The following is an 11,134-nucleotide window of genomic DNA, read 5'->3' as shown; positions in this document are numbered from 1 at the left end:
GAAGAGTATTAGAATCATTGAAACTTGTTATAAAATTAGATATTTATAAGATGAAAGACAGAGACCAATTCAAGCATAGGATTTTCTTATAGTTGAACCTGATCATAACCCAATGTGCACATCCCAGTAGAAGTAATTGGATAGATATCAGCCGTTGAAACCCAATCTCAAAGACTTCTGGTCTATTACATTGGCTCTGAGGCTAAATGAAGTGATCATATGACTATACCATCTAAAATCAGAGTGTGAAAGGCCCAAAGGGGATGTAATTTTTAAAGTGCATCCAGGGGAGCTTTTTGAGCGAATGTGTAGAGAGTCCAGCTAGAAAAGAGGCAGTACTGGACCTAAACTTAGGAATGAAGCTGGGCCAGTAGTTGAAGTGTCTGTGTGTGTCCATTTTTGGAGTAGTGACCATAACTATGTAAAAGGGTGGTATGGAAATTAAGGTCTTGAACTGGGGGGCAAGGCTGATTTCAAAATCATAAGATGGGACTTGTCAAGGTAGACTTGGAGCAGCTACTTGTGGATAAATCTTACTTCTGTCAAGAGTCTTTTAAAAGTGGAATAGTGAGAACCCAACATGTTCCTGTAAGGGTGAAAGGTAAGGAAGGCAAGTTCAGAGAATGCTGGATGTCAGGGGATATTGAGCATTTGAGTAAAAAGAGGATATGTGGGATATTGAAAACTCCTTCAGGAGTTTAGACTGGAGGATGTACTTTAAATAAAAGAAATTTGAAGGGCAAAGAGGGGCCACAAAATATGAATGGCAGACAAGATTAAGAAAAATTTCAGGGCAATTTATAAGTATATCAAAGTCAAAGTCGAGTTTATTGTCATATGCACAGGTACATGTATGCACAGGCGCAATGAAAAACTTACTTCCAGCAGCATCACAGGCACATAGCATCATATAAGCAGCATTCATAAGAAAAACATTATGTAAACAAATTATACACAATTTTTACAAGAAAGAACACAGTTAGAACAAACAAAAAGTCCCTTTTAGTGCAAATTGATGAAAGTGGTCATAGTGTTGCTATACTGTAGGGATTAGAACAATATTTAGAACAAGAGAGTAACCAGGAAAAGATTAGGGCCTGATGCAGGGTTTCGACCTGAAACATCGACAATTCCTTTCCTCCCACAGATGCTGCTCACCTGCTGATTTTACAGATTGTTCGTTGCTAAAGATTAGGGTTTATTAGGGACAAAGGCTTAATCTGTGCATGAAGGCAAGGGTGTTCATGAGGTCTCAAATGAATACTTCTCATCTGTATTCACTGAGAAGAAAGAGTTCAGGGAGGGGGAACAGGGATATCCTTATGCATGTTAATATTAAAAAGGAGGATATATTAAACATCTTAGTGGGCAGGTGCATAAATCCCCAGTGTCTGATTAAATCTATCCCAGGCTGCTATGGGAGAAAGGGAAGAGATTGCTAGGGCCCTGACAGAGATTCTTAAACCCTTGCTGGCCACAAGTAAGGTGCCAGATGACTAAATTACAGTGAAGTGTGGTCCTTTTTTTGAAGAAGATCAGCAGGGTTAAGCCACGTAATTACAGGCCAGAGTCTAACATCAGTGGTCGGGAAGTTATTGGGAGAAAAATCTGTGGGGCAGGATTAATCTACACTTGGAAAGACAGGGTTTGATCAGGGACGGTCAGCATGTCTTTCTTGGTGGGAGATCCTGTCTGACTAATTTGATTGAGCTTTTTGAAGAAGAAACAAAATATAGTGCTGAGGGCAGTGTGGTTGATGTAGTCCACACAGATTTCCGTAAGGCCTTTACAAGGTCCCACATGGAAGACATGGGATCCAAAGCAAGTTGGCAAATTGGATCTAAATTTGGCTGGATAGTAGGGGACACAGGATGTTGGTGGAGCGTTGCTTTGTGATTGGAAGACCATGTCAGTGGTGTAGCACAGGGATCAGTGCTGGAATCCTTATTGTTTTTTCATACATATTGGCAATTTACATAAAACATAGAAAAATACAGCACAGGAACAGGCCCTTCAGCCCACAATGTCTTTGCTGAGCATGATGCCAATCTAAACTAATCCCATCTGCCTGCACATGGTCTAGAACCCTCAGTTCCCTGCCTGTTCATGTGCCTGTCTGTATGCCTCTTAAAGGTTGATTCTCTCTATGTAAAAATACTTGCCTTGTAAACCTCCTTTCACCTTTCCCAGTCTCACCATAAAGTTATGCCCTCTTGTATTTGGACCTGGAAAAAATGTTCTGATTACCTACCCTATCTATGCCTCTCATAATTTTATAAACTACCATCAGGTCACCCCTCAGCCTCCGATGCTTCAGAGAAAACAGTCCAAGTTTATCCAATCTCTCTTTATAGCCAATTCTCTCTAATCCAAGCAGCATCCTGGTGAACCTCTTCTGCATCCTCTCTAAAGCCTCCCCACCCTTCCTGTAATGTGGTGACCAGAACTGCACACAATACTGTGGCTTGACCAAAGTTTTACACAGCTGCAACATGACTCCCTGACTTTTATGCTTAAAACCCTGACCGATGAAGGCAAGTATACCCAATGCCTTCTCTACGACCCTACCTACTTGCGATGTCAGTTTCTATTGCCAGCCAATTTTGAATGCAATCCACCAAGTCTCCATGAATCTCATGTGCCTTAATCTTCTGGATCAGCCGATGATGAGGAACCTTGTCGAATATTTGATTTCGTCACCTTCTCAAAAAACTCAATCAAGTTCGTAAGACATGACCTCCCCCGCACAAGGCCCTTCTATCCCTAATACGTCAAAGCTTTTAAGATGCAAGTAGATTCTATCCCTATGAATCTTCTCCAATAATTTCTCTACCAATGGTGTAAGGCTCACATGCCTGTAATTTCCTGGTTTGTCTCTATTGCCCTTCTTAAACAGAGGAATAATATTGACTGTTCTCTATTGCCCTTCCTAAACAGAGGAACAATATTGACTGTTCCCTGTGACCTGTGGCTAATGAGGATACAAAGATCTCTGTGCAAGGTCCCAGCAATTTCCTCTCTTGCCTCTCTCAAGGGATAGATCTTTCACCTGAGATAGATCCCATCAGGACCTGAGGCCGGGCTGGAACGTTTCAGTTATGAGATGAGACTGGATAGGCTGAGTTTGTTTCCTTTGGAGCAGAAAAAGCTGAGGGGGGGAACCAGAGAGAGGGATACAAAATAATGAAAGACATGGATAGGGTGGGTAGTGAGAAACTTTTCCCTAAAATGGAGACTTTTCCTCATAATAATGTGCATAGGTTTAAGGTGAGGAGTAGAAAGGTTAGAGGGAATCGAAGGAAGAATTCTTTCCAACCCATGGGTGGTTGCAGTCTGGAACACAGTGCCTGAAAAGGTGGCATGGACAGGTAATCTTACAATATTTAAAAAGTATCAAGACAAACACTTGAGTTGCCAAAGCATGGATCATGGATGGCTACAGATCAAAAGCTGATAAATGGGTTTAGTATGGATGAGTACATGATGGCTGGCATGGACATGGTGGGCCAAGTGGCCTGTTTCTCTGCTGTATGACTCTAGGACTGAATTCTTCTAATTCAGTACAGACCAGGGATTGAACTTGGCATCTGTAATTCACAGTTTCACTTTCATTTTAGAGTGCAAACTCTACAAATTCAATTATTAATCCTTGAAGCCAGAAAAATAAAGCTGAAACATAATACCCATAATTAAAATTCTTATCTTGCCCCATATCACATATAGTAATGTCATGACCTACTGGTAGATTCCCTAGTCAAGAAAAGTGCATTTTAAATGTACCATTAGGTCTACACTTAATAGAATATGACCATTCGGATGTAATCAAATGTTACTTCTTTTCATAACATAATTAATGTAGCAATATCTCTACATATTATTTCTTACGGAACTATTGAACATTCTATGTGGTGGCAGAATAACCCAATTATGAATTGTACCTCCCTCACAATTCTCTGTGAATGAGTTAGTAGATCTTTGTACTCGATTGCCAAAGGAGAATATTAAATCAACAAAATTGTAAAAATATGCACATTTCTGCACTGTCAGGTCCCCAGTGTTCAATTAGCCATTAACATGAATGTTAGCTATAGAATGATCTTCATAATTCAAAAATGACTCCAATTTTTATCTTTAGATCTCCAGGGTTTCCTGCTGGCACAACTGACTGCTATGTTCAAATCAATATTATGTAATTTATTTCTATGAAATCTTATTTTTAAGCCTAGTATTTTACTAAAGTCTACCTGTTGGGTTAGTTCACAGGATTGGTGTTGCTTTTCTTTCATTGTAGTAGTATTGAAACTCCAGACACACAAAATTGTTTTCTGTTAAAAATGGCACATTTATTCTTGAATAAAACATGCATAAATAAAATTTACCTTGAAGAACTGTGCTCTGATCTTTGCACTATTCAGTATTCCATTGCTTTCACATTTTTTTTAAGTGATAGAATTACTCATAACATCAAATATACTTGGTTTGTCTCAACACTGTAATGCCATCCCTTGGAGGACTGTTTGTGTTTGTTGATTAGTTTCAGTACCACAGATTACTGTATTGATTTGGTGATTCTGACATTGTCATGACAACGTTTCTTCTTTTGCAGGTAATTGTCTGTCATGCATGGATTGTTCTGGAAAAGCTGTTAGACAATCAATCTGTTGCATGGCCATCTAAAGAAAGTAATAAGTATTTGTGAAAATTCTATTTTTTGATTTTAACTTATTAACCCAAGAGCAATCAAGTCCACTCAATGGTATGGGTAAGGTTAAAATCCTTTATTTATAGAATAATAATAGGGATAAATTAATCACGTATTTCTCCACATCACAACAAATTACCAGAAAATTGTATTATTAATGCTTTAGCTGAAAGGAAGAATACTGAGCTGAACAGAGAATTAACTTCTGAAAATAATTGCACTGGAGGAACCTGGTAATGAATAAAACAATTCCCAAAATGTGATGGTCAACTGTGTGATGAATATTAGCTACATCAGAATTTAAAGTGTGTTTGTGTGGCAACAGTCAGGGTGTACATTATTTTGTAATATTTTCTGAACCACATTACACAGAATGTTGGAACATTGGAAAGAAAGGAGACCCAGAAATTCTTCAGCACAGGGAAAGGTGCTTTAAACAGGTGACGCAAGGCGAACCAACATAGGGTCTTGTGTGTGGGCCCATTGTTGCAAAGTTCTATTGCCCACAAGACCAGTGGCAGGGTACAATAGAACTTGCATGGTTGATATGCTCAGGGGCCATTCCTCCACTAAGACCTTGTCGAATCAATCTAGAAAGGCAAGTGATTCAAGGCTTGCCAGGGGAAGTGGCGATATGAAATCTTTGAGGGAAGGGTTGCTGCATCGGTTGAGGTGGGGGGTGGGGGTGGGGGAAGGGATTTGAACTTTAAAGGCTCGGTTGGGAGGCTTTTGTTTATCTGCTGTGGTGACGTGGAGCCAGTGTCAGGTCACAATGTCAGAGTAGGGGGCCCTGAGTGAGTTTTTAATTTTTTAATTCATTCTTGGGATGTGGATGCTGGCATTTATTGTCCATCCTTAATTGCTCCCAAACTGGAGAGGCACTTGAGAGTCAAACGGCAATGATGAGTCTAAAAGCCAGATCAGGTACGGACGACCGATTTCAACCCCTGAAGGATATTAGTGAACCAGTTGGGTTGGAAACCAGCCTGAAGCCAGTCCTCAGTGTAGATTAAATTGGGTGGGAGCTTAACTTTCACTGAAGCAGAATACACACGAGTAGCTCATACTATTCACCTTCACAAGTGAAGATATGCATTTGACACCACAACATGTGCATGGCATTTCCATGCATTAGTGCTCCCTAAACACAGATGATCTGGAAGCAAGTTTATGCCTTATAAGATCAACATGGAGCATCTCAGACTTCTTGTAGGAATTGTTTTTTGGAAGGAATTCTACTATGCAATGCACAAAAGTGTGGTTCTGCAAAATAGTGTTTTTAGGGCGGGAACTCACATAAAGATTTATGATTTTTATCTTACTGCTGTGCACTAATGGACTTTAAGGTTGGATAAGCATACTCTGCCCAAGTCCAGTGTGGCACTGAGCTAGAAGATCTGTTGTTTTTATTTGCCGAGTCTTCCTGAGTGAACTTTTGGGGCACTGCAATTGCTTCAGTGTCCTGGGCTCCTCCTGAAAAATTTCCAGCTGGAAAGTATGCATAGGCAGATTTTGGTCAGAGATAGAAAAAATATGTGTAAAAATGTCAGAGTTAATATTTCAGGTCAATGTAATTTCATCAGAAGGGTTCTATTGCAAGGTCATTGATCTAAGATCTCCATAGATGGTGCATGACCTGCTGAATATTTCCACCATACTTTGTTTTTATTTCAGATTTCCATCATCCATAGTAGTTTCCTATTGCCTCCATAAACAAAAAGCTACTGACACTCATTACCTGAGATGGCACAAGTGATACATGGAGAAAGGCCACTTTCTTGTCGAAGAGTCCATAAAAATTACAACCGGTCAGTGGCCTGTATTTTGAGGGAAAAAAAAGTTCACAAAAAAGTTTAAATTACTGATTTTTTGTTTTGCTGTCAATTTTTTTTGTTTGTTTTTCATCTCTTGTTCATGTGAACCTATTAAGTGCAGAGCCAAATTTGAGAACTCTCAATACTTGTGTCAGATTTTTCTCCAAATGTGTCACCACATAATAAGTTTACACAAGGGGATATCTGTGGCTGGATCTGGTTACAAGATCAGTTTCCTCAGTGTCCATCTGAACTATTCATAGTCACCCTGGCAGTAGTCCTCACAGACCATGTTGAACACTTATCCTGATAGTGAGCAAATATTTTATTATACTTTGGATTTGAAAAACTAGATTTCAAAATAAGTCAGAAACCAGGGGCAGAGAAAACTCTACTTGCAAAGGTGGTCAGCTTCCACATGCAAGACATTTTTGAGGCCAACCCAGTAGTCTGGGCAGCTAAGAGTTTCCTGCAATTTAATTAATTGCATGTTTGGAGCAAGTACAAACAATCTTTTCCACAATTTGTATATCATTGGTAAATTGAATCTTATATATCTATTTGGTGATTTTTTTTATGTTGTTCCCAGTTAAGAGAATAGGAGTGCTGGGAAATATAAAATTCTCCTATTTTGAGCACCAATATAGACATCAAAATGCACATACATATTGGCACTATTTTAATTTTGCATTCCTTGAGACTTATGTATGTAAGCTCCTTTCCAGCTTTTCCATTATTACAGCTCTCAGAAGTTTAGCTTGCTTAGCAATTTTATATGTCTAAATTTTTGTTAACATACTGCGGGTTAAGATTGTTGATACTTAAATGTCCATTCAACAATAAGTGTCTATTGTCAGCTGCCATTTTTTATTATGATTGTCTACTGCACCAGAACAAGGATATCCATGAAGTTTTTCTGAATGCTTATTGTAAGAGAAACTATGGTGAACAATAACAAGCACTATAAAATCTAAATTTACTTGAAGTAATTATCAAAGTTTTAATTATAGTGCATGAATCGTGTCAGTTAAGCAACAACAGGACTCTAGTTGCCTTTGTCTAAGAGGCAGAGTGATCTAAGTCTTGAAAATTTACATACAGTAAATAATTACTAATAAATTTCACATGGCAATGGTTCAACCACGCTTAGAGTACTATGTACAGTTCTGGGTGATCATTCAACCCATTGCAAAGTATTATAAATTCACCAAGAGGGTAGCAGGTGTAAGTAAGTAGCTTGTGAGAAAAATTGAAATGGGTGGTTTTCACAAAGGCAAAAGGCTTTTCTTTAATAAGATTTTCTTGAATTATAAAGGCTTTTGTTAGGAAAACATGGAGAAAATGGTTTTCAGTCTGGTGGGGCTAAGCCTCGATCAATTATCAATTTTAAAATTGTGGTTACAAGAACAAAAAAAAATATTGTCAGAATTGTATTGTGCAGAAAATTGTTTGATCATGGAATGTATTGTCACAAAAAATGGTTCAGGCAGAGACCATTGAGCAAATGCTGTAAGAATTGGAGATAATGCAAAACACTCTTGAAGGGAATAAAGCAAACTGTTTAATTTCAGATTGGTTTTACAAGGTCAGCAGAATCATAATGAACCTAATAGCTCCATTCTTTACAGTAAGCTTCTCTTTTTCTACTTCAGAGCTGATTTTTGTTTTCCCTTTCTGGAAGACCTCACTTTGAGGAAGTGCAGTTTTAAAATGTCAGCATCCTATTGCTCTTCCAAGTGGCAATTTGTCACATATGACAATAACCAATGAATAAGAATTGCTAAACTATGTGGGGTATGACACATGAACTCAATGTACTTTCTAGTTGGTGCCAATGAAAGTCAATCAGAAACAATAGATAATGCCTGTTTTCCTTCTTCATAGCTCAAGGGCATCATCTTGCTGCATGAAATAAGCATGAAACAGCTTCTTCTCATATTCTCTCATGGTTATCACTGGATTTCTCCCAAGGTTCAATCCTTGGACCCTTCTGTTTCTTACCTACATTCTGCCTCAGCTTAACATTTACTAATATCTTGCCTATCTCTGCATAAGAGTCTGTGGATCCCACATTGGTCTCACCACTCACCAGTCACCTCAGAACCCATAGAGCTGTAGTGGAAACAAGTAATCCTCAATCCCAAGGGGGGGGGGGGGGGGGGGGGGGTGAGGAGGAAGAAGGAGAGAAGGAAGAGGAAGAATCCATTTTTTTATTTACTGTAAATTTCCTGACATTTACCCAGCTCACTTCCCACACTGGCTTCCATAACTTGAGAAGCTCTGTTGCCAAGATCCTAGCAGACCAAGTCTTGTTCACTCAGTCTGACTTTTATCAATTCCTTGCCTAGAAAAGCTTCAGTTTTAAGATTCTCATCCTTTATTTTCCAATCCTTCAATGGCTTCATCCCTTACTATCTCTGTAATCTTCTCCAGTCCAATTGTATTCACTGAAACATCATTGGAATTTTTTGTGTTGTTGCTTTCTTCACTGCCGTGCTAAAAAACTAGGTGTGAGCTTGTGAAATGGTTCTGATTTATATGCCTCAGCACTACAAGAAGCTATGTACTTACACAAAAAAATCAACAGTGCTTCTAATGATACAATACTTCTCTGGGTGTAAATAGATTTGACATGACAGGGAAACTACTGGTCAAATTCCTATTGTTTATTATAGGTATAAATATAGCCATGGTTGTCACATTAAACATTAAAGAGAATACAATCCCTACTCCTGTTACCTTAAATATTTTTATTATTATTCTGCTTAATATTTGCACAGATTTTCATGTTAAGCATATCATAATGTCTAATTTAGTGTAATAATAGCTGTATTCTTTTATTGTTTATATTTTATTTAATCATATTTTGAGATCAGGGCATGGCTGGCAATGTCAGCATTTATTGTCTATCCTTAATTCCCCCTGAGAAGGTGACAGTGGCAATCATTTCAGAGGGCTTTTTTAAAGAGTCAACTGCATTGCTGTGGGTTTGGAGTCACATATCAGCCAGGCTGGGTAAAGATGGCAAATTTCCTTTCTACCTAGTTGGGTTTTTACAACACTCCGGTAATCTTTGCAGTCATCATTACTAGGAGCAGTTGTTAATGCTTTTCTGAATTACAAATTAAGAAAGTGATCCCCATTTGCCACGAAGAGATTTGAATATGTGTCCCCAGATTGTTAGCCCAGGCCTCTGGATTACCAGTCTGGTAATTTGACTGCTGCACAACCATCATCATCCCCTCATACAGTCTTAGCCATGAATTATATTACGAGTGTTCTCTTGACTTGACCTCCTACAAATCCTTCAAACTGCAAACTTTGTCACCTCTAGCACTGATATTGAAAAGCATCTTGCAGTACTTCATAAATGTTGTTAAGGGCTGTGTGTGTGTGTGTGTGTGTGTGTGTGTGTGAGAGAGAGAGAGAGAGAGAAAGAGAGAGGGAGAGGGAGAGGGGGGAGATATCTTGAAAAAGAGGAAGGTGTAGTTTGAGGAGACAAATCAAATTTTGCCAAGGGATTGAATCCAGCCCAATGTATTTCCTGTCTTGTATCTTAGATGAAGCCTTACTTATATTTTTAGATGTTTGCATGATTGTGGTTGTAACAGAACTAGAAGGGTAACTTGGAAGGATTATCGAGTCCAATGATGATATAAAATTGCTTTTCCATATAAGGCATGCTTGAATAAGGGAACATATAATAGGTGAAATGAACAAATGCATCATTTTTTTAAAGTTATGAGGAGGTCTAGAAAAAAATCATAGGCAAGTAGATAAACAGACCAAGCAGGGAGTTAAAACAAAAACAACCAAATGATTCATTCAACAACTTCACAATTTCTAAAAATAGTTTTTATTGATGGGCATTTGACCAGAAATTGCTGCCTGACCTGCTGAGTTCCTCCAGCATTTTGTGTGTGTTGCTCCAGATTCCAGCATCTGCAGAATCTCTTGTGTTTCCAAGTTAACATTGGAAATGTGAAACACATCGACAGCAGTGTTTTGGCTTCTGACAATGGCCTTCATATATCCAGTTTGCAATAATGTAATGGAAACCTGTTGTATTGATACATCTCGGATACTACTTGCTTCTATGTAAGCAAAATGTCCAAAGAACAAAAACATAACAATTGAAAACACTAGAACTTGAAGCTGAAACAGAAATGGAGGAAACAATAAGTCAGGCAGTACTTATGGAGATAGAACGACTTAATATTTCGGGTCCATATCCTTTTTATCAGAACAGGACGTTAGAGATCGAATCAATAAACTGGTTCTCTTTCTACAGGTGCTGCCTGACCTGTTGAGTGTTTCCGACATTTCCCGTTTTGTTTTATTAGTTAGAGATGTTGCCTGACCTGGATACGAGGTTTTAATCTCGCTTTCCCAGCACCTGCATTTTCCTGCTTCTTAAAGTTAGAGATTTAACTGTTTTTAATCGCGTACAGAGACGGGGAGAAAAATCTATACAGTCTAAATTACTTTCAATGTTGAGAAGGCTGCAGAGCGCTCAAAGCACGCAATCGACAGATGATGTGGTCTTCCTAGAACTTGACTCATGCTTCATGACTTTTTAGAGAATTCTCGTCCAAGTAATATTCAAACGATCTATTGG

Source organism: Pristis pectinata, chromosome 6, assembly GCF_009764475.1.
Source record: "Pristis pectinata isolate sPriPec2 chromosome 6, sPriPec2.1.pri, whole genome shotgun sequence".
NCBI classification, from domain to species: domain Eukaryota; kingdom Metazoa; phylum Chordata; class Chondrichthyes; order Rhinopristiformes; family Pristidae; genus Pristis; species Pristis pectinata.
Note: the sequence above shows the minus strand (reverse complement) of the source record.